Source organism: Oryzias latipes, chromosome 10 (assembly GCF_053564925.1).
Source record: "Oryzias latipes strain Hd-rR chromosome 10, Olatipes_Hd-rR_3.1".
Taxonomy (NCBI): Eukaryota; Metazoa; Chordata; class Actinopteri; order Beloniformes; family Adrianichthyidae; genus Oryzias; species Oryzias latipes.
The window spans coordinates 4,252,603-4,280,227 of record NC_136246.1 but is presented as its reverse complement, the minus strand read 5'-3'; the positions used below and the strand labels follow the sequence as shown (position 1 = coordinate 4,280,227).

Here is a 27,625-nt window from a genome sequence, read left to right as displayed (position 1 = left end):
GTACAAGTGCAGACCTACAAGCTGCTCACTGATAAATCCTCCGGGTTTTGAACAGTGGATCCTCATTGTTTCTTAATTTCCCAGCTCATCTGCATTGTGATGTCATCATTCTGGTGAAAAAATGCCTGATGCACAGAAAAAGAAAGAATGATGCGCGTGCGCCTCGTCTCCCAGCCTATTCACATCTCGCTGACATCAAGCACCAAGAAGCGGCTCTGTTTTGAAAGCACAGCATTTATATCCTGAGAACTCATGGAAATTAAAGCAAATGACTCCATTCCTCTCCCACAGCAGACTGACACCCAACAGGCAGGCTGTAGCAGACAGCCGTTCCAATATGGTCAAAAGTTCAGTTGCTGCAGGAGCTGAATCTTTCCTCACACATGTGGACTTTCTCTGACTCACAGCCCAGAGAACATCAGCAGAATGTTCAAAATGTTTCTCATTTCAAAGGGAATGAAATAAGTGAATAGAAGCCTTTAAAGCAGAAACTTTCATTTATTTGACTGATCATGGGAAGAGCAACATTTGGGAAACTAAGACGGCTAATGAGAAGGTTTGTGCCTCACAGATGGAGCCGAGTCTGCATCTGCAGCCTCAGAGTCATTTCAGAATCAGACGATTGGTCTGTTTGAAGCTGGATCTCGCCAGATCACTTTACAGACAGCTGTGGGTGCCTGTGGCGGTGTGACCGGCTGTGACGGTGATTGCAGGGATGGGCCTCTCTTCCACCTCCTCCGTGCAGACACTGGCCTGACTCCATGAGGTACAGCGCGTCCCTATTTGGCCGCTAGGCTTTGAAACGAGGCAGTTTTCTTCTGTGACACAGCAGGCATGAATTAACGCTGTTCTTGCACCTTCACATCTGAACTTCATCCAATCTAATGAAACGAGTTTGTCTCCACTGAAAGGGAGTAAATGTTTGCTCTCTGCTAACCTTCAGCTTTTAAACCAGCTCTGAATCCTGCCATTGTGCTTCATTAAACTCCATTCATCACATCAGCTTAATTAAAGTCGGAATGAAATAAAGGCTGTTTTATCCGCCCGGATTTTTTAAAAACTTCCACCTCACTTGAATGAGGCCAGGCCTTGTTTGAAGCATTTCACATGCTCTGAGATGAAATGACTGTCATTCAGCTTCTCTCTTTTGTCACAAGCCCCTCACAGAGGACACCGCTTGAATACTTGCCTAAATTAGGTGCTACAAATTCAAAAAAGGTCAAGATTTCAAAGTTTGATTTGGCAGAAAACTGCCACGATTTGTGCTGGTTTTATCCTTCCTATAAAGTTTGACTGCTAGGCTTCAGATCCCGTCCTTTTTTCTTAGTTTCTCTTCCTGAAATGTCAGGCTCCTTGCCCTTGAAATTCAGCCACTGGGGGTAATATTTAATAAAAAATATACCCCTCAGGAACAGAACAGCCCTTCAGGAAACTGACAGGTCATTAGCTGTCAAAGATTTCTCCCACCGATTCCTTTCTGGCTCTCAAATATCTTGTATTTTAAACGCAAGTACACCCTGAACACAAACCCAATAAGTCCTACGCCAAAGCCGGTTGCTGAATTTATGCATATTAAAAAACAGGAAGAGATCGTGTTTGTGCTTCCTTTGTGTATTTGAGCGGTGTGGGTCTGTGCATCCTTCTGTGGATGTCTGCAGCACAGCAGAGAATGAAAACATGACCTTCTTCAATACCCAGAGGAAGAGTGTTTTTCACTTTGCATCTGCTCCACTTCTTTAGTCCACCAGCTTGTCTGCAGTGAGTAAAAGCCTGAATCACTTATTATTTCCTGCCAATGAATTCCGATTGCACTCCACAAAATGTTTGAGGATACAAAAACCTCACAAATATGCTAAAGTATAAAAAGATGTATACGTTTTCTGGCTATTTAATATTTCCAAAATATGAATAGCTCATCTGCAAGGGATGGAAAAGAGGATGCACGTGTTGCTTTGAGGATTATTGCAGTTCCTCATAATCTGCCTAAATCTAATGAAGCTTTTCTACAGCTGATCCAAAGTGCAGCAGAATTAGCAGAACTGATCCCAGAAAGCTCCCTTTGGCCATAAATCCTGAAGATCTTATGGTGGAGTCCGTATGCTTCTCCTTCTTCCAGCCTCTGAAGGCCTTTTTTCCTGAAATGTCACAATTACATGACCTATGATATTGCTTGGTTCATTTTTTAAGCTTTTTTTTTTTATATCTGCACCACGTGAAAAGAAGTCATTTTACAAAAGTTTAGAAACAAGACAAAAACCTGAGTCTGACTTTCATAAAACAAAAACATGTTTAAGGCAATTAAAAAATGTCAAATGATTTGGCATGAATTCCAAAGCACACATTTAGAGTCCCTAAAGCAGATTATATAAAACTATAAATCCTCAGATATTTCAGTTCACTGAATCTGTCCTTAGAATTACCAACACAGGCGATTAAGAGTTCTTGTAAAAAAATGTGTTAAATAAAACATCAAGCAATATTTCCAAAACTGCCAACAAAGCCTTTTGAGTGTTAAAACTGTCAAAAACAGTGAAAGTGTGAAAGAATTCTTCAGTTTCTGCTTGAAAAGCAAACACGTCTTCAGACAAACAGAACATCATCATCACCTCCGTTCAGAAGCGTAAGACGTTTCTCGTCCAGCTCTGCTCTTTTCTGAAGGACAGTGACTTTGGGAGAGTTTGTTCTTCATTTTCAATGGTAAATGGGTGTTGAAAAGCATCAATCTTTGCTGAACACAGCACTAAATCAGCGGACTAAGTCAGGGAAAGATTTCAGTCAAATGCTGTGAAAACATTGAATCTGATTTATTCGAATGCAAAGTTCTTCTTTGGTTAGAAGAGCTTCATCTGGAGGACTGTAAACTTGTTTTCCTCCTACTGCTCTGCTGATTGCATCTGTTACCTGGGCTGTGGTGCAGTGGGCATTGTACTGGCCACAGTCAGCAGGCCCTGGGTGGAAGCCCAGTCTGCAAGAGTTGGCAGGAATCAGGAATTTTAGTGCGCCTCATTGATTGTGTCAGATAATGGATTCAAAATGAATTAATCAAACTGTTGACCTTAATTTAAACTATTAATAAATCCATTAAGCATTTCACTTTTAAAGCAAGTTATTGTATTTTTCTGTAAACAGTGTTTTCTGTTAGCTTTTGATGGATGAATTTGTTAATGTTTAGAATGAAGAGTGGAAAAAATGAATGACTGTTTTATTGATTCACAAACAGAATCATGAGTTGTAGACGTGAATTTGGTTGAACTTGTTTAACGACAGAGGCGGTGACGGCCAGCCTGCAGTGAAGGGTGCAGCAGACTGATGCCGTCCAGCTGAGCATTGGCAGAACATGTTGGACTGCGCCGCCCCTCCTTCACAATGGACCTAATCGCATTTTTCTTTTTACAATTTACATAAGGGAGGTGTGTCATCAACAAGCGAGCTTTCTGCGACTGTGACGGCCTTCGTGCTTCTCCTCCCGCTCACCAAATGGCAGCAGTAGGAGGCAAAGCATGGTCTGCATTCACACCCGGCTGAGTCATTTCACACTGGAATAAATCCAGCGAATCACGTTAATAAAAGCCAAGATTGACAATGGAAACAGGAGGGAAGTCAGAGGAAAAAGGCAGCAGCAGCGGGAGCATATGGTGCTGCAAACCACAACTTGTCTCTTCATAAAAAGCAGCAGCTGCTAAAGCTTCTATCCTTGGATTAATATTGCATGACAGCACTGTATTTTCCTTAGTATTGAACGGACTGAGCGAAACAAAGGCATATTGATACTGTGGCAAACTGTGGCTGACACCACACTCACATTATAGGGTTTCAGCCACAATGAACAATCAGCTGCAGTATTTGCATATCGCCCTTCAGGATAACAGCACGTCTCTGAAGACAGATGACTTCAGGGTGCTGAGACGTGGCTAACCTCTGTCATCGCCCAGACCAAACATTTACCACAGACCTAGTGTTTCTTCTCAGAAAAGAATTACATCTCTTGCTGAAGATGTGCTCTGCTTGCTTGGATGCCTCAGCATGACTCAGATGCTGCCCAAACAACAGGAGACAACGAACGATGACCTCATCTCCATGTTTGTTCAAGGTACTGTCAATAATGTAATCCCTATGATTTAGTTAGGAATCACATCTGCCACATTCAGGTGAAGGCCAACACGCTCCTACATATTCATAGGCAACAATATCGACTAAACGTCTTATCTAGCTTAATATAAAATGGGGGGTGCGGCTCTTGACAACGCAATTAGATCGGAAAAATGCACGCAGGAAATTTGCGGATTCCTATTGAAAGCTGGAGGACCGACCCCAGTTCGGTCCGGCCGCTGGCACCAGGAGCCCGTGGACCATGTTTGGCACATCAGGCATGAGCGCTTTACGACTTCCTGAGTGGGGCATTAAAAAGGTATTCCTGAGGAGCCGATGCCGGGCAATCAAGACCAACAGCAGAGCTAACCCACAGCGCCGGCTGAGCTCAGCCGCTGCGGTAAACAGATCCAGCAGATGAGACGTGCTCGCAGCCTTTTGTTCTCATGATAACAACAGAATCTCATTGTCAGGTGTTAAGTTAGATAAGGTCACACCCCCAGGATTAATGTCTGCTTTTCATGGATGTGATGCTTTCAAAACAGGTTTAGCAAACATGCAGTGGAAGAACTCATTTAAATGCTAACGCCCCCCCCCACTCGGATGATTGGGAGGTCAGGGGCTAAACACGCAGATAAACAGATAAGACATGCTGTTAGACTCAATGGGGGAAACAAACAACTGACTGGATTTCCTCTGATTGTCCTCTTGATTTGTCAGGTGTGACAGCTCACCTGGACTCTGGTTTGGACCAAACAAGTGAACTCTGGTCCTCCTGTGTTCTTTTGCAGATGAACGGTTCATCTCAATGTGAATGCAAAGATTTCCCACAGATCAAAGAGAGGAAAAGCTGTGGGCTCCATAGATTTGGAGGAGATGCAATAAAGTACGGTAGTTGAAAATGTCTTGTCAGTTATTGATAGTCAGTGGACTAGCAGGGCCAGTTGTCTTGTCCTGGTCAGAGGCTGTCTTAGGCTGTACCATACTCAAATAGCTGTGAGAGCTCTAGGATTTTTCCAGGCCATTTGGTCTTTGCTTCTCTCAGAGAGGATCCTCCCAAACTCTTGAATCAGCACATGATGCATTCCCTCGCTGCCACACGTCACTGCTTTTGTTTAACACCACTTCGCTGTCATCACTTGGACATACAGTAAGTACATGCGTCAGTGCTGACCGCCCATCTCCCAACCACTGCAGCGGGCGGGATCATGCTCTTTACTCTTTGAGAGCAGCATAATGATCGCCATCAATCTCTTTGTTGTCCAGTCACATTAGTGAAATATCAGGGAGGAGTACGGGAAAGTGGATGGAGACTGCCCAGATACATCCATGGCAGCATGACAGTGTATCAGTCACCTCCTCTGATTCTGTCTTAAAACAGCTACCAGATAGTCCTTCAGATCATTCCTGGCCAGGAGTCCTTCTTCCTGGAGGCTTTTATTGTACACTGAAGCACAGAACTTCACATATTTCTCATTTTATATTAATATTTCTCTCTTGAGCTTTTCCCAAATGTCCCCTCTGATGTGTGCAATAATCTTTTGGATGCAATGCAGAGGCAGACGTGCAGACAGAACTGCCGTTTGTCCAGCCAAAGATTACCTGAGGCAGACACTCAACTCCCTCATTTTCAGCGTGATATCAAGCAACAAAGATGCTGTATTTAAAACTATAATATCACATCTTACATGCACCATCAAACAGCTGGATGAACACTTCATGACTTTCAAAGCCTGTGCAGAGAGTAATCCGGCAGAACTCGTAACGATTCTGTCCATTAACTGCATCTATCAGAGTCTGCTCCATCAGTTTTCGTTAGTGTCAGATGTCTCAGCAGCCTCTGCCAGGAGCTGCTACAAGTGCCCTCGCCAGCAGGATCAATCTTGGAGGGAAAACTTTCTTCACTCCCCGCTCCTGCTATAGTGGCACACATGTCACAGTCAAGTGCTTTATGAAACCACCCTTCCCCAACTCTGCTGCTTCCATCTAAATAATGAATACTCTGCCACTTGCAGTAATCCTCCAGCAGCTCTTCCCAGAAATAGAACAAAGCCAGACGGAGCACTCGTTGTCTCTCCTTCCCTTTTAAAAACAAATAATGCTGATTCCTGAAAAACTCTTTCAGGACGCTGCACCTTGAATCGCATTATGCATCAGCGACGCGCAGCACTCTCTTTCCAAACAGCAGAAAAAAAGTGAACTGCTGAGTTATTGCAGTGATTCGACATTCTTGGCCACATCTAGGTCGCCACTTCAAAGTTTTGCTTGCTATCCATTTGAAGGCAACATCAAAGCGCGGTAAGCCAGTGGTTTCAAAAGGCATCAAACGCTAACCTAAAAGGTACAGTATGGAGACGGGCACCTTTGGGCTTTCTATGATGGATGATAAGACAGAGGGGGGAACAGCAGGGTGAAGGGGGGCTCACAGACACATCGAGTGGAGGAAGAAGGCCTACATTCCGTTATCTTTAATTAAAGGGAATTTATTTCTGCAGGTGATACCTGTGGGGCTGCAGGCATCCAGTCTGCAATAGCAATCAGGATAACTTGGACAGGAAGCAGGTACAAAAAGATTATTTACATATCATCATCCTAACTGTTTTTTAAATATGGTGAGATGCTTTTTTTTACACAGACTGAGTCAGGAGAAGGAATCCGATGCCTCTGCCCAAGTGGCCTTTCTTTTGCCCACTGATGCAAAATGATATTTGAAGCAGCAAATACCATGCTCTATATTTCCCTGCTGACTGCAGCACTGCTCGTCTCAATGAGCACAGGAAGGAAGAACATCTGATGAGGACATCAGAGGAAAAAGTTAACCATAACAGTAGTAAACAAGAAGAAGGCAGTGGAAAAAATGGAATCATGAAATGTTCCAGCCAGAGTCTAAGGTCACTTTAGCTCCTCAGTCTCTGATGTCTAAAAGTTATCGGTCACCAGCAAAGTTGGATCGTCTTGTTATCACTGATTTACTGTGAGCACGTTGGTATTTGTGAGGTCAAACACGCCCAGAAGCACAACGCTGCTCATCCTCTGTGAGTCTGGCTTTGACACAAACCCAAACCACCTTCCTGTAATCAACATATCACTCATCTCTCAACCTTTATTATCCCAGAAAACAGAAACGAGCAACACCAATGCAGCCTGCTTGCTCCTGAGCGGAAATATCTTTAAATATCACCTGGCAGTGATCTCAGCGGTGCCGCATGCTTATCAGATTTCACATTTAATGTCAATTGAATTAGACACAAAGGGAACTTGCAAACAGTGATAATTATCTAAGCATCATGGCTCTCAGATGCATCAAAGCTTGTGAGCTGCAGCAGCCTGGATTGATCAAGTGACACTCTAATGATAGCAGTGGGACTGAGGGAGATTAGGAGGCTGCTAAGCTTTGACCCGGTGTGTGAGAGGAGCGAGGTCTGGTCAAGCCATCATAAAGCTGCTAAATGGCTTATTTCACCTCAAGCTCTGGTAGCCACCCACCGGCATCACCGCTCGGATAATGATACCCGCAAATGGCTGCAGTAAACAACCGAGGAACAAGGGCTGCAGCCTTTTCCCTCTCAGCCTTCCACGAGGTGAGGCGATCATTATTTCATCTGAGGGACGGAGTCAGTGCAACCAGACTCCCAAATAAGCAGCTATTAGTCTGTAACAACCCAGAAGCAGGGCAGGAGCGGGGTTCAGGGCAACAAAAACCCTAACAGGAACCCCCCCCACATTTTTATCAGACCTCTCAGACCTTTTGTTATGTTTCGCCAGCATGCATAAACCAATACCACACAAAAAACCATTTTCCATCCATCACTATTTCTATTGATTACAATAATCAACCGGATTTCAGTTTGCTCATACTGTGCAGCCATAACAGAGAAGCACTGATGCTAATGACCATTGCTAATGTTCATTCAGATCCATTGTAGCCCAGTATCGAGGTGTTTCAGTGTTACACAGAATGCCCCGCGGAGCAGACGGTTTTAAACCTTCAGCTTTTTTTCTGCTAGATGCAATAATTTCTCACCGCTCTGAGCAATTTTTGTTCCTCTAAATTTTGACTAGGCAGAAAATGTGTGATGCCCATGCATCTCTCCTGTTGAGTCTTCTGTTTAGTCAGGTGGCAGCAGCAGCAGCATCAGCAGCAGCAGCAGCAGCAGCAGCAGCAGCAGCAGCAGCAGCAGCAGCAGCAGCAGCAGCAGCAGCAGCAGCAGCAGCAGCAGCAGCAGCAGCAGCAGCAGCATCTGCGAGCTTCCTGTGGATGCTGAGGATTGTCCTTGAAGGCTGCAGGCTTTGGGATGGCTCGGGGTTTAAACACAGCACAGACCTTCTCTTTTTACACATGTGCATGTTCGCCTGTCATGGGACCTTTAAAGACCCACCCTGGTCATCTTTTGATCTACTTTCAAAGCGTTCCCAGTGGTCTTTTAATAATGCAAAGTAATTAGGCAAAATCCAAAAACCTGTGTCGTTTTCTAGGACTTAGTTTCTGCAGAGTGACAGTAGTTCATTAGAAATTCACCTCTGAAATGTGGGCAGGACTGTTGGTGTTGAGTAAGCATGCCCACATTTCCCATTATCCCATTTGTTTACACTCTCTCCCGCTAGCTTACCATCACAAAACCAATATAATGTCAATAGTGCAATAAAAATGCTGAGCAATAATGTCAGAGCTATCCAGCCTTACAGTTTTGATCCAGATTTATCAGCCCAGAAGTTTTATATTTTCATGTATAATTCCCACTTTATTTCAAGCAGTTACAATCGGGTGAAATTAACTAAATCAAATATCAACTACCCATATTTGAAGTTTAAATTGTTCATGTGTTGGGATCGGTCAGATTGGAATCATCTCTCATCCCCGTTTGTTTAGACTGGTTTCCTTTAGTTAGCCTGTTTCAACAGGGTTTGTTTAAGAGTCACTGTCAGGATTGCAGTTACCTATTATTCCCATTACCAAACTGTATTTTTAATGTATGCACAGCTAGTGCCTGCATATAATTAAATCACTAATTAAAAGAAGCTTCATTTGGCATTTGTCTTTGACCAGATCATATTTAATGGTGATCACAGGATTCATCAGCCTCTCTGTCTTTACCAAACTCTGTCTCTAGTTTTCAAATTTAAACTGATTTAACAGAGTTTTTTCCCCCACCTCTCCTTGAAAACATGGATTTGTTTCTGTTTTAATTTTTCTGTTTTAATTTTTTTTTTTCATAAGAGTAGGAAATGACAAATCTAGTCAATCCCGAACATTAGTTTGTTTTAACCCAACAGTTGTGACTCCCGTCACAAAACATCTAATGCTAGTGTGTGATGACAGTAAAAAACCAAACATTTCAAGTGGGCTTTTAAAAAGGATGTAAGATCACTTTAGACAATGCAGCTTTAAATAAAAAAGCTTCTGCAGGTGTACGTCGTGCACAACAGGCCTTCATCCTCTGGACATGCTACTGTTCCTGCACCAGAAGCACCAGAGATATGCAGCTACGACAGCAATTTCATCAGTAAAACACACGTGTAATGATGAACAACTCCCTATCAGAGTTTGCTGGCAGCCATACAGTTTAATAATAATTTTGAGTCAATCAAAAGGGGCTAACGAGCTAAGAGGGAGTGTGCTAACAAGCTAAAATAGCTGAAAATGAGCAGCTATGGGGATTTTATGCAGGCTGCTTGTTTCGATTTGCATCTTTGGACTGAAATAGCTGCATAAAGTAACACTCATCTAAAGCAAATGTACTGCTAACGGTGTGAGCTGGCTAATGAAAGAGAGACTAGATAGCTTGGCTTAACAAAGGATAGCAATAAAAATAAATGAAGGTACATTTTATTATTATTAAAGTCATATTTAAAAGTAACTCAACACTGTGTCAGCAACTAATAAAAAATGCAATTATATTTTATTAATACCAAAATTTATAATGTTTCATATTTTATGTTATATTGTTATGCTGTGTATTTAATGATATTTAGAAAAGCAGTTTGATGGCACTGCTTTAACATCGTTATAGAGAAGTTTAAAGTCATTTATCAGAATCATCTAAGAAATAGGTTTAAACAACGAAAAAGAAAAGAATCATCATAGCAAAAACGATCAATAGAGAAGTCACAGAGTGAAAAAAACATTTCAAATTATAACAAAAGTGATATCTATTTTAAAAAAAGCATCAAAGGACCACACTATTGAAAATGAGCATTTATTTTCTTCTTGTTTTCTTTTGCATAAGACTTAAGACTCCCACACACTTTTATCTAATACAAAATTAATATAAGTTACAGTATAAGTTAAAATAAAAAATAAATAAAACAAAAATGCACAAAAATAACAGATCATACAAATTAATTATATATTTTTTAATAATGCGTGGCATTTAAAATCTTAAGGAGATATTTTTTGTTTTGTTTTTTTCTAGGTTTCTTTACAACTAACTTGTTTAAATTTAAAAATAAATGTGTAAAATTGTCAATCAAAAAGCCTTGTTGCATTTTTAAAAAATCAAATACTTCAATATACTGTAATGTTTAGAATCAGCCTCACAAAAAGCAAATTTCAAAGTAATCGGTTTAAATGACATAGTTAAGGTGTTACCTGCAAAAAATCTTCTTACCAGTTTGTTTTGAACGTACTTGGTGTAAGTGAATGTGTTTTATAGGTTTATAATAACTTGTTTATGTATTTCTGACATATATATATATATATATATATATATATACACACATCTTCAACAGAATGAACATCCAGCAAACAAACATTTCTTTAAATATTTCACAATTAATGAATTTTAGAGCTGCTAGTTCTGCAAGATAAAAGTACTTGTGCTCTTTTAAAAAATAATAATTATCCAAACTATTGAAGTTAGCAAATATATGTGCATATATATGTTGTTGTTTATTTATTTATTTATTGTGTGGATCCCACGGGCATCATCTGAGCTCTGCCAAGAGGACAGCCCTACACAGAAATTACATAAATTAAACACTTCATCCTGTCATTACATGAATTATGAGGCAGTTTATCCAGAAACTGCACACAAATCCTTGCTGCCGAGGGCTGTCTACAGCCCAGAGGTCACACCCCGCGTTTGCCAGTAAGACTAACAGCAGAGTGAGTCTGGCAGAGCTGGCTGCTGAAAAATGAGATCACAAAAAAGGAAAACAAAACTGCCCAGACCTCACGGTTAATGTCCAGCAGCCGTCACGCACTCATGACACTCAAGGATGGCATCCAAACCTGAGTAAGGACATAAAAGTCCTTTAGCCACTGAAAATATGATCCTCCCATTAGTATTCATATTTTGATTGCACATGTGCAGAATGTTGCCATTGAAGCTTAGCCTCTCCTCTGCTGCAGACACAGCTCAGCACATGTAGAGCTGCATGCGGCTCCTCTTCAGGGGACACAACGCCACTTTTTTGTGTGACAATGATGGACATGAACAAAAGTGGTTAAGTCACAAAATACCAAGCACCATACACACCCACTAAATTACTCTGACACGCCGCTGTGCAGGCAACATGCTCACAACTCAACCATCAGACCAACAAAAGGAAACAAGGGAGAAAAACACTGCAGGGCTGCAGCTTTGCATGAAACCGTTGGAGTTAAAAAAACACCACCCACTTCACTGCTGGAGAATAATTCATCGCAACACCTCCCAAGATGCATTGCTTACAGAGGAAAGGCTCATTACATCTACCTGCTCACATTTACCTGTCTCCTCTGAATGTATGTGAGGCCGCCGCGTTGTGACCCTTTGCAGCACTCAGACTTATTCCTTCATTGATGCTCTGGTGCTGCTTACATTGGCCTCCCCTCACCACAAACCAATTACTCTTTGTCTTTGTAGCTATCGGTCTGCTAAGCACTTCAATCCATCTCTGTCTCTCAGGCTGTGACGTCAACCCCAAATGATTAATCAAAGGCAAGCCGACATCAAAAAGGCAACACCTAAGGTGTCATGCTTGCACACATTTCCCACAATACCCCATGGCTTTTAATACAGACAAATTTGCAGATTTATGTAAATGGTTGTTTTTTGTCCTGCGCAAGGAAATAGATAAAAGATAGATTTGACAGAAAAACAAACAAAAAACAAACAAAAAAAACCTTTGCTGGTTACAGGGACAAAACTTCACTGGGTCTCAAAATGCTGCAGTATTTCTCAGCTTATGGCCAAGTGAGACATGCTGTATTGTAATTTTTACACATGTTGGGCTGCACTACCATTTTGAAAGCACCACACACCACCCCCTCACAAGAAGATCCACATGGGGACTGAATGGAATACAAAAGACAGTAGATTCCTGCTGTAGCAAAAAGGCCCGGGGAGGGAGAGGAGCTGCCAGCACACACTCCGTTAATGCATTAAACATTTTTTTATAGCCACATCCAAGTTTTTGACACATGAGGATCATGTTCAACTCCAGATCTGTCAGTGCAACGCTTTAGGAAAGGAAATCCAGCTGGATCAGACGCTCTAAAATTAATTACATTTGACTTTTTAAATGAAATACATAAGGATTTCAAAGAACTTGCTGTATTACCTTTACCAATGCCTGCAGTGACTCTCCTCTACTGTATTGGGGTCCACTTCTCAGGCTGCGATGCTGCTTTGTATTGGCTTACGGATGCTCTGGATCTCCTCCTCTTCCCACTCCTGCTACGCAAACCGCACGCTGCACGACAAAACCATCACACAGACACACGCACGCTACTCAAGCGACGGCAAAAGGGTTAAACCTCCTGGACCGGAAAGTCATACCAGCACCGTTCTAGTTGCCAGCCTCTGCTGCCGCACTCTCTCCGGCTCTCCTCCTCCACCTCCTCCTCCTTCTCTTTCTTTTTTTTTCTTCACTCAACCTATCTGGCGGGCTTCTCCCCTCCTTGTGTGAGATGCTAGACAAGAGCACTGGGCGATTTGCACCACTCTATCATGGATCGTGTTACGCCGTCTGGTTGTGGCGGCGGTCACAGATGATAGGCTGACGAGCTTTGCGTGTGTTTACCCTTCAAAAAGAGCAGCAGCACTGGGTGGGGGGAGCAGAGAGGGAGGGAGAGGTGGGATGCCTCCTGTAAAACACAAGAGCACGGCGGGGTATCCTAAAATCATCGTGTGGCGCCTTTTTCACTTTAAACCGGTGAGGATCATCAAACACAGGAGCACTGGGGTGCACAAGAACCCTAAGTGACTCTCACGGCTGCACGTCAATCTGACACCATTTGTTTAATCACATTCAAATCATTTTCTCTTCTTTTTCTCATTTCCATAATGAATATATTTTTGTCTGGTTTACATTTTTTTCCTATACAGTTGTTTAAAGAACATTTATGGAGACATCAGCAGCTACATCCATCATGAAAACCGTTGGCCTCCTTTATTATTTTCATCAGCCGTGAATTCATATGTCACATTAATGACAGTACACACACACACACACACACACACACACACACACACACACACACACACACACACACACACACACACACACACACACACACACACACACACACACACACACACACACACATCTATCAGCAGCATCTTTCCCCATCTCTGCAAACAGGAGGCAGACAGCTGAAGCTTCACTCGCCTCTTTCCAGCTGTTTGGTGGGTAAAGCTGTCACTGTTGTTTGTTACTTCAGAAAGCCTTCACATAAAATGACGTTAGTTGTTTTTGATATTATTTTTAAAATCAAAAAAAGTCCTTCACAGGTTTGTCACCAAGCTATAGCAAATGTAGCCACTCAGCATCTTAGCAAGAATCTAAACAAGAACTGGCAAAAATACAACTTCACAGTGCTTGAACACAGCCTCATATTCTATTGCCTTTTTTAAAATATATACAAAAAAATAGATAAAAACAGAAAAAGTGACAGTGCTGAAGTCTTATCCAACATAAACCACATAATATTAGCAAAAATACATGTAAAAACGGATGACTAGCAGCTGATAATTTGGGGATATTTATGGGGATAAAAGGGGATAAAAAATGTTCTTTCAGGTAAAACAGATTAAAGTCAAACTGTTGCTTAGCAACAGGGCCAGCGCAGACAACACAGAGTAGATTAATGACAGTAGTGTATATTTATTTATTATTATTTGTCATTAGATACATAAAAAAGGCTAAAAATGTATTCTACTGATCTGTAATTACCAGCTTTCTCTTGGAGCAGTCACAGCTAAAGCAAAGAGCAAGCAGACGGTGATGCAGATCGATGCGATGCCTGCTCACGATTCCTGCGACAGATCGCTGCTAATGTACATCCAGACGTGTACTCGAACCCTCAGACGAAAGAATGATAGCTTTGTTTTCATCTCTGTTTCCCACAGCCCTCTGCTGCTGTCAGCGGTTTGCTGTCTGTTGACCTCAGATCCGCCTGTTCATGTCTTCAGCAGCACAGGAAGAAACTCTGAAGACACTTGGAATTATTACTGTTTCAAAAAGTTTGTCTTTCACCTAATTATTGCACCTGATGAAAGAATGTGATACGAAGCAGAGTCAGGAGCTGAAAAAGTCTTTGCATTAAACTTATAGTTGCCTTTTACTGACTCACCAAGTTTCCCAGCATTTTCTTTGTCTGAGTTTATTTTATTTTATTATTTTTCTCTCCGAGGAAACAACCTATCTCTGCTGGCTTTATGGGCCAGTGAAACCAAGTTGACGGAGACATAAGAAGCAGCTCAGGTTGCATCATATACTGCAAAGTTTAAGTTTTCAGTTGGTAAAGCAGTTTGGTATAGTTTCTGTTTTTTTCTCCTGACGCAAACTCCACTTAAGAAAACTCTTCACAGATAATGAAAAAAACTGTAAAAATCAAGCACAATACATCACTCCATTGTGCCCTTGTATTAAGGCATCATATGACAAGTGTCTCGGCCGCAAGCCACCCCAATGAGTGTGAAGCGGCTGGGATGAGGGTCAACACCCCCAAATCTGAGGCCATGGTTCTCAACTGGAGAAAGGTTTGCCATCTCTTGGTGGGTGGTGTGTTCCTGCCCCAGGTGGAGGAGTTTAAATATCTCTGGGTCTTGTTCACTAGTGAGGGAAGATTGGAGCGTGAGATTGACAGACTGACAGGCTGATTGGAGCAGCGTCCGTAATTATGCGGTCGCTGTACCGGTCCGTTGTGGTGAAGAGAGAGCTGAGCCAGAAATAGAAGCTCTCAATTTATTGGTTGATCTTGGTTCCAGTAGTCATCTATGGGCATGAGCTCTAGGTCAGAACGAGGTCTCAAATACAAGCGGATGAAATGAGCTTCCTCCGTATGGTGTCTGGGCGCTCCCTCAGAGATACGGTGAGAAACTTGGTCACCCACGGAAAGCTCAGAGTAGAACCGCCTCTCCTCCACATCAAGAGGAACCAGTTGAGGTGGCTCAGGCATCTAGTACAGATGCCTCCCTGGACGCCTCCCTGGAGAGGTGTTCCGGGCATGTCCCATTGTGCGGAGGCCCCGGGGAAGACCCAGGACACGCTGGAGAGACTACGTCTCTTGGCTGACATGGGAACATCTCAGGGTCCCCCCAGAGGAGCTGGAGGAAGTGGTCGGGCGAGGGGAGTCTTGGGATCTATGCTTAGAATGCTGCCCCCATGACCCTCTCCTAGATAAGCAGAAGAAGATGGATGGATGGATGGATGGATGGATGGATGGATGGATGGATGGATGGATGGATGGATGAAATGTGACTTTTCACGTGACCCCACTACCTGCTCAGCATGTTTCATCTGTCTCCATCAAACCTCGAATTGCTAATTAAAGGAATAAACTGAAGGTGAAGTGTGTTTGAGTGGACCTGTGAACTGCAGGGTGTTCCTTGGGAAGAACATCAACACCTTGTGGGTCTAATTAAGTGATACATGAATGTCCAAGTCTGATAAAAAGTCCATTATGAAATTTATTGAGACCAACAGCAAAAAGCTAGACCTGATTCAAACAGGTTCTGTGAATGCACAATCTAGACACGCAGACCCAGAAATGATAACTATTACACTTCCATTAAAGCTTGCATAACACTAGAACCGTGTTCGTCACATTTAACCTGACAGTGTCTTTCATCAAACTTTTGCTTTTCTTTTTTATAACCCAAGTTTTTGAAAAGCTCAGTTTGGTCTCCAGCCCCAAAACAAAACAGGCCTCCTGCTGGCTCCAGGAGATTGGAACGCTCCTCCAAACCCCCGAAGCTGCAGATAAAGCTGCTTTAACTCTGATCATTGTGACAAGAACTTCATGTTTCAGATCTATAGGGGTTCTGTAATCACTGAGCGCTCGGATCAATAGGAAGCTCAATATCTTGGCTGACTGTCCCAGATATTCTAGCAGGAATGGTTGAAACATGAAGGAATCGGCTGTATAGGACGACTGCTAATGTGAGAGGCTCAGGCCAATCGAGCAGGACAGAACTTTACTTTGTCACATCAGACTGCATGGAAAGACTTTTTTAGAGTTTAATAGAATAAAGAGGTGAAGACACAGCTGTTGAATGATCAAGGATATAATACAAACTGTCAAAGAAAACCTATTTAGCCCCCCAGGGGCGACTGTGGTGCAAAGGAAGAGTGTTTAACCTCTGATTGAAAGGTTCGGTTCCTGCATTGCCCACCTATGTGTCAAAGAGTCGTTGGACAAGACAATAAACCCCCCGGCATCAGTCTGTAAATGTGTGTGAATGGGTGAATGGGACGGTGACAGGAAAGGTACTAAAGCACTACATAAGCACTACAGCATGTACTTATCAATGTTAATATAACTGTGTAATAATAGTATTATTGATAATATAGGGAGAAGTGGAAGAAGAAATGTACAAAAAATATGTATCATCATATACAGTACAGACCAAAAGTTTGGACACACCTTCTCATTTGAATGAATGAGGTGTGTCAAAATTTTTGCTCTATACTATATATATATATATATATATATATATATATATATATATATATATATATATATATATATATATATATATATATATATATATATATATATATATATATATATATATATATACAGTTCTGCAAGCCTGCTAGGAGGATTACCCAGATCTACTAACCACCCCCGCCCCTCTGAGAGCTTAATTAGCTTTTTTCTTAATTGCATGGCTGAGGGTGCCACACCATGCCTCACATACTCCACCATGTTCGGGTTCACAGGCTCTGCTGGTGTTTATTGCTGCCATCGAGGCAGGACGCAGCAAGAGTCCAACCAACCTGCCCTGCATCTTCCTGTTTTGATGTCTGAACACATCTGAGGAGAATCTGTCACTCAGGTCATGTCATCATTCTGCTCTTCAGGGCAACTGGACCTCCCTTTGATCTAGAAAACGTTTCACTGCTCAAGCGCTGACGAAGCTGCTCAGATGAGCAGCAAATGTCTTCAAGATCAACCTTTAAAGTCTGTTGCCGTGAAGAACAGAATCCAGTCTGTAACAGGTTTGAAACGTGGGCTTCAGCAGAACACGGCAAACAGAGCATTCTTTCCTGCAATGTTTGGCGCCTGCAGATGGCAAAGCAGTGAAGTCTGGAGGCTGGTTTTCACTGTGAGCCTATTGTCTGATGAGAGATACAACAGATGCCAGCACTGACCATATCATGTGTTCAGTTCCTATTCCTGTCTAATAAATGTGCCTTCAAGTATCATTAAAATGTTTCCGTCTGAACCCAGAAAGCACATGGATCAGATTTGGAAAAGTTTGATTCTACTGCAGACGTTAGTTTCACGTTTATCCAACTGTAATGTAGAAAAGTTCATATCTACTTTATGGAAATTGATGATCAAAAACACAAGGAGAGTGCTCTCTTTCTGAGCAAGTCCATATTTTAGATAGTTTTGAAACAAATAGGTCTTTTGTCTTTTCAGTCAGTCGTTTCTTCTGACAGCAGTCTAATAGGTCCAGAGAAGCATGATATCTCCTATAAATCATTAGAACTTTTTTCTTTTAAATTATCATCTGTACACAGCAGTCTGTAATGATCCACTTTGGTTAATGGCCAACAACAAGACAGCAAAGGGCTGATAAGACGGCTTTGAAGGTCGACATCAAGCGGCGTGCCTCTGGGTTTCAGAACAAGGGGGATCTTCTTTGACATTTTCCCGCCGCAGCCACACTTTGACTCAAAGAGCTCGGTCACGCCTGTGAGCTCAACATGTTTGGACTCTGGACTGCAGTTCTTGTAATCAAAGAGTGTCCCAGTTCTCCACCACTTGAGTGAAATTCATATAGAGTGTCCCACATTATGTTATTCATCATCTATCCTGAAGAGGAACGTTTGAGGGGAAGTGGAAGACAGGCTATTTTGAGATGGAAGCGTTCCTGCATTTTTCACTTTACAGCATCTTGGGGATGTTGTCGATCTTAAGTCTTAAGGGACTAACAAACTGTCTCATTATAATGCTTCGAGGGGAGGGGGTTATTTAGGTGGTAGACTTAAACAAAGCTCAAATGAGGAAAATGTCTTTGTCTATATTTTTTTCTAGGATAAATGTTCGTTTTGGAATAATTTCCTCCATGTGTTCTCATTAGTAACGTGTAAGTGGAACACTGCATTTGTGCGTTCAGTCGTGTCATTTGTCATGTCCGCATGAGGACAGTGTGGTGTATGGAAGTATGGAAACAGTTCACTATACTAAACATGGGCTCTCCCATCACTTACCTTTTGATAGTCACCTGTTTACATGCATCCAGTTCCTGTCAGAGCAGTGTTAGCAAACAAACCTCCCTAAATGTTAAAGCAGCTAACAGCCAAGTAACTCATTTTCACCACAACAGCTTGTTCAAACAAAGGAGGCGGGAGAGGAAAAAGAGAGAAAAGCTTCCTGCACTGGCAGAGAGGATGCAGTCAACAACATGGGAAACAGCCCAGGATTTTCTTTTTTCATCTAATACGCTTAAATCTGTGCTTAAAGGAGGAGCGGACTCTTATTTAGCTGTTGCTAAATGGCAGCTATTCAGACTAGTTTGAGTTCTGACAAGCCAAAGCTGTCTGGGGTTTTCAGTTACCGTGGAGTGGGATGTGGGCGGGGGTGCAAGGTCTCTTTGCACCGCTTGCGCACCGTCGCTTCAGTCCAGCTGCCCTTTAGAATATGGATTATGGGGTGCTGCGGCCCGGCTCTCGCTCCATGGGGGGTTGGACTGGGTGCCCAGCTTCAGCGGACACCCCACCGAGACCCCTGTGTGAGAGGACGCTGAGAACCCCCTCGGTTCTCAAGGCTGGATAATTGATAACGTGATGAAAGCTTCCCACTCCAGCACCATACGCCATCGTGTGAAAGAAAACCAGCAAAGAAATATTCAAGGAGACAGTGGAAGGGGGGTGGTGAGTGGGATGGCGGGGGGACTGGGGTTAGGAAGCAGAGAAGCAGAAGCTGCGAGCGAGGCAGAGCTGCGACACTGCATTACTGCCAATCACGAGCTGTCGTGGAAAACGAGGGGAAAACTGGGAAACCTTCTGAGAGCAGATTTCCTATTTAGAGAAAAAATACATATCAGCAGCGGTAATAAGTGCCCAAATGACAGCTGTGAGCTGCTGGAGCGCCAACCCAAGTTAAGCAGAGGTTCCCGTGAGGAGTCCCAGCAGCAAACACAAAGGTCTGCACGTCAGGCCGCTAAGGCAGCTAGCGCGGCGCGGCGCGGCTAAATGGGGCAGGTGATTTCCCATCTCCTCTACTGCCCCGGAGGCACAGCCAGTCACTGCTGGGGAAAAGTGCCGCACCAGCCTGCAAGCCAGGAAGCCAGCGAGAGGAAAGGGCTATAGAGGGAGTTGGAGTCTATCTGGGGGCATGCATTATTCACATGCATCGCTACGGCACTAAGACCTCCACAAAGGAAAGGCCTCAGGTTCCATCAGCGCCGACTTGTTTCCAATGTATTATTGATGGCAACACTACACCCTATATTTTTCCCAGATTTACTGGATTCTATCATTGTTGCTATAATAAAGGCAATTTCCAGTAAAGTCAGAACAAATGTGGAGAATATTTCCAAGCATCGAGCAGGGGGGTGCTGCAGCCCGTTCAGAAATGGCTTTAATTACACAAATCATGGCCTGGCTCATTCCCGTACAGGAAAAAAAGATTTCTTAGGTAGAAGGATGGGCACACCCTAAAACCCTAAACCTCTTCCAGGATCATCAGTCAGGTCGAAGCCGGCTTACCATGCTAAATTAATGTCACAGCAGAGACCTCTAGTTAGACCCAAGTGAAATAAATGAGCTATCCAATTACCACATTATGATCACATGTGGCCTCTGTGAAAAAAAATAAAAATCCACAAAACTTACCCACCAGCTGCTGCCTGGTGTTCACTTTCGGCTTTATGGGAAATTTTGCTCTCACTTGTGTTTACTATTGACCATCAGAGGCTGTATCTGTGCATGCCTACACCCTGCTGTTCCTTCATGTTTATGAACGCAACAAAAGGGCCGCTTTGAGAGGAAATGTGCTGTTTTCTAACAACGGGGAAATGGCCAGGAACGTCTAAGAAGACACAATCAGAGATAAAGTGATGCACTCTTTTTCTTCTTAAATCGCCTCAAAAAGCTAAATTATCCTTTATAATGGGATTTTTATTGAAAAAAAGTTAAATAGCTCCAACTCAGAGGCACATTAAATGCCACACACACTTGAAAGATTTTCCCTAAATCTCAGCAGGAAACACAATCAATCTGCTCAGTATGCAGGACGGCGAGAGCGGGCCTTCTCTCCCTTTGAGGATGTCGCCACGTTTGACCGATGTGCAGTCGATCTGCGAGATTGTGACTGATCATCATTACTGGCTGCTGAAACAATGACTTTCCTTCAGCTTGCTTAGCTTCAAGGAGGACACAGGGGATCTGCCCGTTTTTCTTGGTGGCTTAACGCTGGAGCCTGGATTTGAGGAGTTAAGGCAGACTTGGACAAAACAAAAAGTGAACTGTTCATCCGTCCAAGTCATCATCTTTGCTCTGGCTGTCACTAGCTTTCAGTCTCAGAGTATTCCACAGGAGCTATACTGCAGCTTTAGATTTAATTTCACATTTTTGTAGAGAGAAAGATGTGAAAAAGGGAGGCCAGAAAAGAAGAATTGCTGTAGATGTGTGCGAGGGCAGTATTTGGCTAAATCTCAGGGATGGACAGTAGATTTAAAAGAATGGCTTCCCCCATGCGATGCTTAAAGGTTAGGTCTCTATTACACAGAGAGCAAAATGTCAGCAGTATCCCCTGAAAGAGAGCACAGTGATATTAACGGTGAGTCCTGGGAATGGGCTTCCCCTGACTGAGTTTCCCTCCACCAGACGCATTATTCATGCAGTTGTCAGCCTGCACCTGCCGCATGTAACGCTCCCTAACATCTACAAACTAAATGGTGGAGAGAATACAGCCCACCCTGCTACTCAGCCAGTGGTGAAATGAATCTTACTCGCTGAGAGTGAAGTGCTGCAGGTTATTTTAAGGCTCCTCATCCACACAGCCGAAGCTGTTGCTCAGGACGGATTAGCAAAATGTTCAATTTTCAAGTTAGTATTGTGTTTTTGTTTCTCTCCACCCCTGAGGTGGAGGAGGCAGGGTCAGAGGAAGCAGTGCAGGGTGTGGGGGGACACACCCAGTTTAGGGTTTTCTGTGTTGCTGCATCATTTTCTGCAGTGGAACCAGCCAAAACAAGGCAGTTTTGAGAAACAGGTGAGGGGCTTTCCTCTGAGGCTTCTGTTCAGTCCACACAGCAGGCAGCGCATCCGATTCCTCAAAGCAATTATCAGAGCTGTTCATGTAATCCAGCATCACTTAGAGCGCAAATGAGTGCGTTCACTGGAAACCTGATAGACGGGTTGACACCAGGATTTAATAAGTTAGACAGCCTTCACGCAAAATGGCCTCCGCTGCTGCAGCCTGCACCGAAAAGACTGCAGCAGCGGGTTGTTTCTATTATTCTTCTGCCACTGCAAACACACTGTGGCATGCTGCACGGGGAGGAAGAAGGATTCTCTCTCAAGCTTTTTTAATGAACTCCCAAATGTCAGCCCCATACGTCTTTCAAGAGCAAACTCCAAGTCACCGCTTTTGAAGACTGACTGTCCCTCTGAGCATCTCTACGTGACGTTCAAACAAGCAGCTCCCATCGCAAAGACAAATAAAAAAGGGCTAGTCGGTGAAAAGGGTCAGCCGTGGGCAGTAAACAGGTGGTTTGGCTCGTTACAGCACAGCTTTATGACAGGACACACCCGAGCTTGGCTTGTGCCTTCATTTGGCCAGGCCACTGTAAAACGTGATGGTAGCCGTCGTTGTCTTGTGATTAATCAGACGCTAACCTTCCGTGGTCCACTCGCACTCACAGACTAAGAGAAAGGGGAATTACACAGGAACACAATTACGCTGAAAAATGTCACAGTAATTCAGCTGCTCTGGCGAGCGCGGTCCTGAGCCGAGTTCAAATTGGAATCAACACATTTCCTCTCAACAATAGACAAGAGCACTGGGGGTTGCAGCAGGAAGGGGTGGCCAATTACAGGGAAGCAGCGTGTGTCATCTTGACAGCATGTTTGGGTTTTTTAAGTGGACTGGACATAAATGCTACACTGCATTAGGAAGGACAGGGATCCAGCTCTTGCAGCCATTTTTGGAGGTGAAACAAGGGACGCCATGCCGCTGTATTAATTACAGAGTTCCGATCTCTGCTTTATTCCAATTTTTAATGAACTATTACAATTTCCCCAAAAGGCTAGATTATCTTAAGAACCATCATTTCAGGATGAACACTAAAAAATGTAAAAATGGCTTTAATAACCAATTTATTCATTCCAAATATGCATGAAGGACTTTAACGACGGCAGCTTCCTTCTAGTGAAAGTTTTAGCATCCCTGTGATACCAGACACCAGGAAACTGTTAACAGGAGGTCCATGTGAACAGCAGACAATTAAGGTTTGACAAATATTCTGTCAGGAAATTATCATTTTATTCGTTCTCAAGCAAAAACTTGATCACCAAGTTCAACCTACATTTTATACAAACCTTTGTCAACAAATTGTAGATAATTAGGGTTTAGTTTTAATTAAAAATAAAACAAAATATTGGGCTTTATTCAGTGCAGTGTGTTGCTAAGCAAGGCTGGGTTTAAAGATAAATGAATACAAATCTAACTGATCTTCAATAAGAAAATACAGTAGCATTTTATTAAAAATATGAGCAAATGTTTTGTCTTGTTTTTTAGGCAGCAAAACATATTTTCAACTATTTCTTAAGATGCGGATGACAGTAAAGTTCCACTTTTGTTCATTTTAAATGACTTGTGGAAAAGATTTTCATAATAATAAAACTTATCTGAAACAGACTATTTGAGAAATAAATCAATAATTTGTTTAATTGTTGACCTGCACCAGGCTGTAAGACTGAATCTGCAACAGGTAAGCAGATTGGTGTGAAGAAATCAACTGTGGGAGCAATTATTAGGAAATGGAAGACATACATGACCACTGATCTCCTTCCATGCCCCCCCCCCAAGATCTCACCCTGTGGGGTCACAATGATCACAAGAACGGTGAGCAAACATTCCAGAACCACACGGGGGACCTAGTGAATGACCTGCAGAGAGCTGGGACCAAAGTAACAAAGGTACCATCAGGAACACACTACACCACCAGGGACTCAAACCCTGCAGTGGCAGACGTGTCCCCCTGCTAAAGCCAGTACATGTGCAGGCCCATCTAAAGTCTGCTAGAGAGCATTAAGATGACCCAGAAGAGGATTGGGAGAATGTCCTATGGTCTGATCAAACCACAACAAACCTTTTTGGTTAAACTCTACTGGTCGTGTTTGGAGGAGAAAGAATGCTGAATTGCATCCAAAGAACACCAGACCTACTGTAAAGCATGGGGGTGGAACCATCATGCTTTGGGACTGTTTTTCAGCAAAGGGACAAGGACGACTGATCAGTGTAAAGTAAAGAATGAATGGGGCCGTGTTCGGTCAGATTTTGACTGAAAACCTCCTTCCATCAGCATTGAAGATGAAACATGGCTGGGTCTTTCAGCATGACAACCATCCCAAACACACTGACCGGGTAATGAAAGAGTGGCTTCAAAAGAAGCATCTCATGGTCTCCAGATCTCAACCCCATAGAAAATCTTTGGAGGGAGTTTAAAGTCCTTGTTGCCTAGCGACATCACTGCTCTAGAGGAGATCTGCCAGGAGGAACAGCCCAAAATACCAGCAACAATTTATGGAAACTTTGTGAAGGCTTACAGAACACATCTGACCGCTGTCATTGTCACCAAAGGATTTAGAACAAAGTATTGAGTTGAACTTTTGCTATTGACCAAATATCTATTTTTCACCCTAATTAACAAAACAATTCTTTAAAAATCAGACAATGTCATTTTCTGGATTTTTTTCTCATTTTGTCTGTCATAGTTGAGGTTTACCTATGATGAAAATTACTGGCCTCTCTCATCTTTTTAAGTGGGAGAACTTCCACAATTGGTGGCTGGCTGAATACCTTTTTACACCCCAAATAAATATATATTGGGAGGTGTCTATGTGTGTGTGTGTATTTATGCTTTAAAGTCTTTTACATTTTTTATCTTATTAATTTTCCGTTTCATTAATCTAAAAATTGATCCAAACTGTGTCTCTGAAACCGTGACACAATCTGAACGGTGAGTAATGTCATCAATTGCACCTGTAATACCAAGTCCCAAATTTTCAGACATAAAATATTCTCCACTTAAACTTTTTACTGTGAAATCTCCTGCTGGTTGTTCCCAATTAGCAGAGGGGAGTTTCCTGCTGGTTCCCATTTGAGAAGGCACAGGGCATTCTGCAGCGTTTGCCAAGAGGAGAGCTCATGGAGGAGCAGCAACAACAAAACACTTACTAATGAGAAAATAAAATCGCAGCAAGAGCTGAACTCGAAATGATCTGCTGTCCAAAAGCAACTGTGGTCCTCAGAAAAATGAAGAGCATGGAGCAGAGATGCCTTCATCCTGAGGAAGCTGGTTCTATTCATTTTCATGGAATGGGATTAGAATTCAACATTTAATAAGTCATAATTCAAGGAAATTTGACTTTTTAACTTGTTTTGACTTGTTTTTTTTTTTTTTTAGCATTTAGTTTCTGCAGAAAAGTAAAGATGATGATTATTTTACAAAAGCAATTGTTGTTTTTTTTCAATCTCAACCTAAAGTTCCCTCTCTGTTTGTTTTTATTATAATCTACTTGTTTGGCTAAACTTATTTTTAAAAGTTCTCTCAAAGTCATGAAGTTACAAGAGTGAGATTCAGTCAATAGTTTCTACATGCAGAAAAACAAAGATGCATTCATCGCTCAAATACTCAGAAAAAATGGAATTCCAATTTTTAGCTTTAGAAAACTGAGATCTTCAGTTTGTAGTTTTGTTCAGCTGGGGTTATAAAAACATTCAAAACATCTTTACAACTTCAAGAAAACCCGGCTTTGGACAGCTCCTCTTGAAAAAGACAATCGGCGGAAACACTGTGAACCTATTTGCCAAATGGTCTGTCAGCTAATGCCCCGGTGCTGTTCATCTGTCTAATCCTTCAGCGGAGGCCTCTAAAAGGATCCGTCGCTCTAATAAGATAAATGGGCTTTGACCCCAGAGCTTCTAAAAGCCAGCCTGGCCAATTTATCTGTTTGACCTCTACTCTGAGCAGAGACGCCTTCACCTCTGCTGCAAGCCTTTAGGCACCATCCATAATCCCAAACAAAAAGGGCTAAAGTCAGCTTTCAGACACTTAATTCTTCCAGATTAAGCACTCTGTAATCACTTATTACATTTAGTTTTCTTGTGTGTTTCTAGTCTTTTCTGATCAGATTCCCAATACTTGTTTGCCCTGCTTCACATGTGATTTGGAGTTAATGTTTGTTTGTCCTGAGGAAGTGAAAAAAATGAATATCAAAAATATACTACAATACCAAAATTATCAAATATATTTTTTTAATTGCTGTCAGCCAATTGTCATCCTTGATGTGTAGTTCGTCACTAAATTGACATGTAAAATGGCCAATTGAAAATTCTCTGATTCATGCGTGATCAACATCACTGAGTGCCACTAGCAGACCTCAGGTTTTCTTCCTCCTCCTCTTCAAACAGGTCTGAGCGTTTAGCGTCAGCCTCCTCAGTTGCCTTGTTTTTCTATAACAGTCACATTTCTCTTGTCGGCACGACATGCGCCATGCTGAACAGCAATAGATAACTTTAAAAACAGTTCACATGTTTTAGTGCTTTAGTAAGCGACACCACAAATGTATACAGTTAGCATTATGCTAGCTTAAAACAGTAAACGGATGCATTTTTGCCAAAAGGGGTTTAAGTTGTGCCAGCGGGACGTCTTCACATTTACAGGGAATGATTAGGGAGTCATCCATAGAAGTGATGTGCTCAAGAAAGTCTCCATTCCACAAAAACCTGTCGTGTAGCCAGAAGGGAGCATAAGCTTACATCCCCTTGCAGCATCAAAAAGTGAATGATTAGGCGGCTCTTCTTAAATGTTTTCCTTTGTTCTAAATATATGTTCATATGGCACAAGCTGTTGTGAACCATCTTTAAGTGAACAGCATTCACCACTTGATCGTACAGCCAGAAGTGAGCAAAGGTTCGTATTTTCCTGCAACATTGTCAAAAAAGTGGCCTGTGATTATTTCAAACTTTAAATTAACAATAAGATAATGAATTAAAGACATTTGTGCTGAATCTTTCTTTCTTACTTAACTTACCCCATGCCGGGGGCAAGTTTTGCCACAAAACCACTTCTTTTGCAAAAGCTATATTTCTCCAATTGTTTATTTGAGATCCAAAGTGATTGTTCAAAGGGATGCACAAGATCCTGAAGTATATATAATTTAGTTGGAGACATTGGATTCCATCGCTTAAAATTTTTTTGACATATATAAGGCGCACCGAACGGTCAGACACATTAAGCAAAAGAGTCAGAGAGGAGTCTGTCAGTCAGACTTTGTTAGCGAATTCACAAAACCTGTAACTCCAAACTTTGTTTGCAGCATGAAAAGCAACAGACAGAACATTAGCCCCGTTCGTGTTTTTACAATAACACATGACCTAGTTTGTAACCAAAAAAGGAAACCAGACTGTCATTTTGACAGAGCGCTGTGTGCCTCTAAATCGTTCAACATCAGTAAGAACAACCAATTTTATTTCATATCTAGGGCTAAAGCACTCTGGATTATAAGGCCCACTGTCGTTCTTTTGAAAACAATGAAGGCTTTAATGATTCCCACATAGTGAGCAAAATATTGTATATCATAATAACATCCATCCATCCATCCATGTTACTATAATATTTCCTAATCTAATTCAGTAAAAAGCTAGAAAACAGTGAAATGTGTGAGCTGAGGACTTCTGGACAGAAGCAGGACAGGTGCAGGAGCCGTTTTTACAGGACATGTTTTCTTTGTTGGAGCATGAGTCAGTTTACACGTATCAATCCCTGGCCTCAAATCCATATCTGCAAAGTGCTAAGGTTTGCATGGGTGATTAGATGAATTGAACCATCAGTCTGTTACCTGAGTGCGCCTTCATATCTTGGAT

At 42.3% G+C, this 27,625-nt stretch overlaps 1 protein-coding gene across 9 annotated transcripts in view; it reads right to left on the bottom strand.

The window, feature by feature from the left end:
• Positions 1-27,625, bottom strand: part of si:dkey-237h12.3 (teneurin-3) — a 173,305-nt gene that overhangs the window by 118,419 nt on the left and 27,261 nt on the right. Inside the window, exon 1 of one of the 9 annotated variants that reach the window (XM_078953487.1) lies at positions 12,634-13,014. The exons of the other annotated variants lie outside the window; for them this stretch is intronic. The gene's annotated coding sequence lies outside the window, so the exon portion shown is untranslated. Of the gene's footprint in view, positions 1-12,633; positions 13,015-27,625 lie in introns of those variants that run through there. 9 annotated transcript variants of the gene reach the window in all.